Raw genomic sequence first — 6,000 nt, forward strand, 5'->3', positions numbered from 1 at the left:
ATGGTCTTAGTTAGCGCCTCATACTTAGTGTTTTTTTAAAAGGATTATTGCAAGTTTGGTGGTGGTGATTTTTGAAAGATGGTAACTTCTAATTCCTAGTTCTGCAGACTGTAACTTTTGCATTTACTGCAAATTTCTGTACTGTAATATATATATATATATATATATATATATATATATATATATGTGTGTGTACTGCAGTATACATTTAGTTGAGAATGTGCCTGTGTAAGTTATGCCAATTTATCCTCATGAAGACTTAGTAAAATGGATCCTGGAGAAAAGTTGACACTAGAAACCACTGACTCTTTTTCTTTCTGCCTACATGCCTGTGCCCTGCTATGCGTTTTGTCAACTATCATTTTTGCAAGATGCTAGTGCCCATTGTTTGTGAAATCCAATGTCCTAATCCTTTTGTTTTGCATGCAAGGAAAAAAATAATAATGGGGTTTTAAAACAATAAAATGACAATGTGTTTTAAACACGACCATGCCAGGCTCAAAGTGTATTTTCAAAAGCATATCCATTTGTTTAATTTGAATAAGAACATACTTAATTTCATGGTCATTTGGTTAAAGCAGTTATTTTTTATTAATGTGTTATTGAGCTAGGAGCTGAGGGGACTGGTCAGTTTGCTTCTGTATAACTCACCAGCTTGGAGAATGAAACTTAAAAATACAAAAAGGAAAACTCATACCTGCTATTTAAGCATCACAATGGTATTGTATTGAGCCTTGTTTTTATTTTATTCAAAGTAAAGGGGGGGGAAGATGCTCAGACTGCTTATTTCTGCAGAAAAAAATCTGCAAATGAACTGTTCTATTAGCACAAATGGAGGAAAGTCTTTAGAACCTCTCTCTTCAAAAGCATAATTAGGTATTTATTTCAGACATACTAACATCTTTGCAGTAGCTAATAAGATGCAGCCCATTTGAATATTAATATAATAAATGATTAAATTAAACAGCAAGATTCAGACTCAGAAATAGCCTTTATAGGTCCCAGGGGGTCACTAAAACTGTATTCCATTTCTTCCAACAGTTAACATAGTACAAGAGACATGAATGCGTAAAGCAATATTTGTCTTATGAAACATGGAGTTTTATATTGTGCTATTCAGTTTTATTACTCCACAGTTTGAAGCTGTGGCCTGTGATGAAGTCACCATGCTGGGACCCAACAGCAACTCTTCCTGTTTTGGTGTTTTTTTGGCATCAACGTGATACATCGTTCCCTTGGCAGAGGCAAAGCTGATGGCAGACTACGTATAAATAGGTTAACAATTTTGGCACATGATAAACTCATAAAAAAAGTTGTCGTAAAGTAAATGGACTAGGAATTTTTCATCTGTACATTACAATGTATTTATTATTAATAATATGTACCAAATGATGTGCAGAATTAATATCAACAGCACTAGGATGATAGGTTGAACTTATTTTTTCCCCTACATATGAGATAAAAGAAAAATAGGCAAAGTAGGCAATTATAATTGGCCATTATTCCAATAAAGGTGTTTCTCTTCTCAAATTAGTCCATGAAAACTGCACACTATTGAAATCCCATGAACCTGAGAGGTGTTAATAAACATCTGGTCATGGTTTTTGCTTAATTAGCATTCCTTAGTTTGGACTGAAGTCTGTTTATGTAAAACAAAACACACACGGCTCAGATTTTGTTGTGTGAGCCACAGCCCTTCAGCAATCCAAATCAGCTTCTTGTAAATGCTCGGTGGGAGAATTAGATTTATAAGTCTTATCATTTGTCAACACAGCAAAATAAAAGGAAAGCTTTTTTGGATTTGTCTGCTTTTGTTTATTTTATAGGACTTGTGTCACCTCAATAATAGCTGCAAAACTCTTTGTAATTTGAGAAAAAAATGCTATTTTTAAATGCAAAAAGAAATTGCAAGCTTATTAGCCTACAGGTTACTGAAAATGCCATTTTATTATTCCTAACAGCCAAAATCTTGCAGTCCCATCTCTCCACGGAACAGCAATGGCAGGAAGGTAATGGATAAACATGCAACTGGGCTTGCAAGACTATACTGTCTAAATCAGATAAAAGAAAAGTAGGAAGAAAACTCAAAGATAAGTGGTACAAAGTAAATCAAAACAAATCATCTTACCAAACTTTATTCACATCTGATACCATTTTTAGAAATTAAGGTCAGTTTTGTGGAACTAATAGGGAGTTATACCTATATATCTTGGACACCATGACAATGCTAGAGAGGAAGATTTATACACTATGGTTGCAGATGCAGAAGAAAGATATGAGAGATCAAATGGAAGTGCATGATAACAAATGAAAAATGGTCCCCACAGCCCATAAATTAATTGAGAAAAGAAGGTTGTCATTATTTGAACATGCTTTAAAATAAGGTATGGGGTCCAGATGGCAGAGAATAGATAGGCCAACAAAGTTTGAGTAATTGATGACTTAAAAATAAAACAAGATCTTAAAGAAATGAATCACATTGGGAGAGTAAGAGGAGGAATATTAGATGAAAAAGAACAAAAACTCTAGAAACTTCAGAGCAAAATCAAAGAATAGGAAAACAGACACATCTTCCATAAAGGATCTAAATAAATGTAAGTAATAAATATTTCAGTCAGCAATTGCATTTCCATTACAGCCACTTTTCTTTTGTGATTTCATTAACCTATTCAGCCTTATTATTATTTTATTTTATTTTATTTTTTTGTTTTGGTAGCCTAAGATTTCCAGGGAATATGTCAAAAGAAATTAACAAAAGCTGTGCCATAAAAATCACAATTATAGTGTCTGCTGCCATTACAGTTTTTAGCTCATAATGTCACTCAAAAGAGTCCTGTTGGTAAACAGCTGTATGGGTCCTACCTCTTGTCTGAAGTTATAATATCATATTTCTAGCAAAATTGCTTGTTGCCTGGGTCTAAAACTGATCCCTTCTTTGCTACATTTGCAGGTTAACAGGATCATGTATGTCACTGAGGAAGTGACGACACTCACACAATTTTTATTCCACTTTGTTTATTATTATTGTTAATGCACAAACTGAGACAAGATGTATAACCGGAGCACTTGTCTTTAAACAAAAAGAAAAGGAGTACACGTGTAGCTCACGAAAGCTTATGCTCTAATAAATTGGTTAGTCTCTAAGGTGCCACAAGTCCTCCTTTTCTTTTTGCGAATACAGACTAACACGGCTGTTACTCTGAAACCTGTCTTTAAACAATACTTTTGTACTACATAATGCCAGGTGGTCACCAAATCAACTATGAACCATTTTATTTTGTAGCTGCACCACTGCCTTCTGGAATTTCATCCATCTACTAGAAATAGAGGAAATGGAAATAACTATGTGATGTGTGTGTGTATATATATATATATATATTTCATATTTATCACTTTTCAGGACATTAGAGCATTTACTGACTTTGGAAGGCTCTCATCCAAACACAGCTTCATGTGAATGCACTGTATACAAGCCAAGAAAGAACGGCTCCAGGCTGATAGAAACCTCAGAAGTATGCTATATCATACTACTCAACTGTTCCTCATTAGAACACTGCTCACTTCTTTCTGTTTTTCTTCCCCTCCACTTTTTAATTTTTTTCCCCTCAAAGCCACTTATTTCACTGCTGAGCTCTAGGAGCATATTATGAATATTCAGACTGAAAATAGAACACCATCTAACAATGTTGAAAACAAAGGAGCCTTGAAATATATTCAGCCTCTTATTTACATTGTTGTGAGAGACAGTTGCATTAGCATACAATGGCTCTCCTCCACACTGTATCAGTTACCCCTCACATTACACTCCTTGGCAACTTATTATTGATGACAAAAAATGTATCTAATGAGAGAATGTGGGCTTGCTAAACCTATAGGTAAGCTATATTGCATTTAAGAAAGATAGCTCTAAAGGAAAAACATCAAAGTCTGAGAGCTGATTTGTAAAGAAGTGCTACTGAGATGGGAAGAAAGGCAAACTCGGGGACCTTCCCGTCATAGCACACAATGATGTCATTAAAGAACATTAATCTCAAAAAGGATACACACAGAAAAACTGAACTGTAACTCTCAGTGTGGAAGGCAAGCAAGAAGGCTTGAAAATACTCAGAAGACAAAAAATACAGGCTACAAATATTTCAAGGGAAGGATAGTTGCCAGCAGGATTGATCTGAATACTCAAGCTGGTGATTTATTTGTCATGCTTCTCATAAAAAGAAGAGATTTTCCTCCACCCCTCCTCTTTCCCAGACAGTAGAAAAGATGGAATGAGAATCTTGTTGCCCATTGAGCAATGGCTGCCCTTTCACAGACACTACAAATGAATGTGGGATATTGGATAGACCAATTCAAAGACTTTACAAGGAGTATACCAAAAAATGGGATAAGCCACATTCTTTGCATTTGTAATGGAAGAAAAGGAAAAGGACTTTTTCATTAAAAGCCAAAGGACTGTAAAGAGAATGTTAAATAGTTTCACACCCAAAATTCAAATTGATTTGAATGCATGTCTTGTTTTGCCTTTAACTAAAATGAAATTTCTCACATCCAGCTGTACATGTAGCAAGAAAATGAAAGAAAAAATATTTACTTGTGGATTCAATAGTCTCTTGTAAAAACAGGGGCCTAAGCTATGGATTTTTTTAAGCAGTATAAATTTAGAAGATTTCACATGATCCATTACATTCCTTAGGACCATTAAGATGCAGTTTACATGATTTATTCAGTATAAGGTCCACTTTTAGCTATATTTAAGTCTCCTATTTGTTATTTAACATGTGTTTAATGTTTTCTGTCCCTGCTGTGCACAGCTGCAAGCTGCTATTTTTTGGCAATTTTTGTGACTGTGAAGTGATTTGTGTCTTTGAATCTCACCTTTCTATTCTACAGCCTGCTGTTTTGATTTTTTTTGAAACTTTAAGAAATAAGTTACACTGTGTTATGACCTTTGCTTCACTTCACTGAAGTAAACATAAAGTCTTAAAGGCCCACACAAAAAAATCATGATAGTCATCTTTACAGGGTAGTTATGAAGACACATATGTCATTGATTTAGGCAGCCTGCGAAACTGGAACGCAAAGAAGTTCTACAAAAAACCCTAAAACAAATTCAACAATGACATAAGAGCTACTAATTGAGTACTGGCAAACACTTTGTGCACCACTTACAAACATTCAATTCATATAAACATTCTATGGCTGTGAATCTGCTATTAAGATTAACTCAAATGATGTTAGTTAGAGGGAAGCTGCTAGAAAGTAAGTGACCACTCTGAGATACTTTGAAAATACATGATCTTTACACAGAAGAGTTAGAGAGAGTAAAGTAGACATACAAGAGAGATGTCATTTCAGGAAGTTTTATAATTGGGAATAAGGTCATTTGCATAAGTATTTCTGGCATTGCAATTGGCTTCCTAGCAGTAAAACTTTAGAAGATAGGATTGCTGAGAGTGATGAAAAATAATGGTAGCCATGCAGGTATAAAATGTCTATTTTGTAATATTACTGGACACATAAACATACATAGATAACCAAAGTTTGTTGGCCCAGTTTACCTCATTTCTTAATCACAATCACCATTCAAAGTCTCTACAGAAACCACTTACTGTGTGTATGATTTTATGCATATGTATGCTTCAGCTACTCTAGGAATTCTCATCATTTGCCAACAAGCAGAGTACTGTAAGAAGGTTATAAAGTCCACAAGTGTATTGTATGGAAGAAAAATAACTCTCTGGCTTGAGTGGGAGTTGCTCTATGCCATGCAGAATCAGTCTCTGCTAAATGAAGGACTATCCCTGCTTCTGGTCCCACTGAAATCAGTGATAAAACTCCTAGCTATTTCAGTGAGCGCAGAATCAGATTGAAAGCCTCACGTTTTCTGGAACCCACTGAAGAGGCCCAGATACTTGGCTGTGGTTGAGGTGTGCACAGTGTAGTTTAGAAGGAGTTGCAAAGGCAGCTTTTGATGATCTTGCACTAACTGTCTGCTGAGCCAAT

The sequence above is a fragment of the Lepidochelys olivacea genome (genome assembly GCF_965140295.1).
Source record: "Lepidochelys olivacea isolate rLepOli2 genome assembly, chromosome: 12".
Taxonomy (NCBI): Eukaryota; Metazoa; Chordata; order Testudines; family Cheloniidae; genus Lepidochelys; species Lepidochelys olivacea.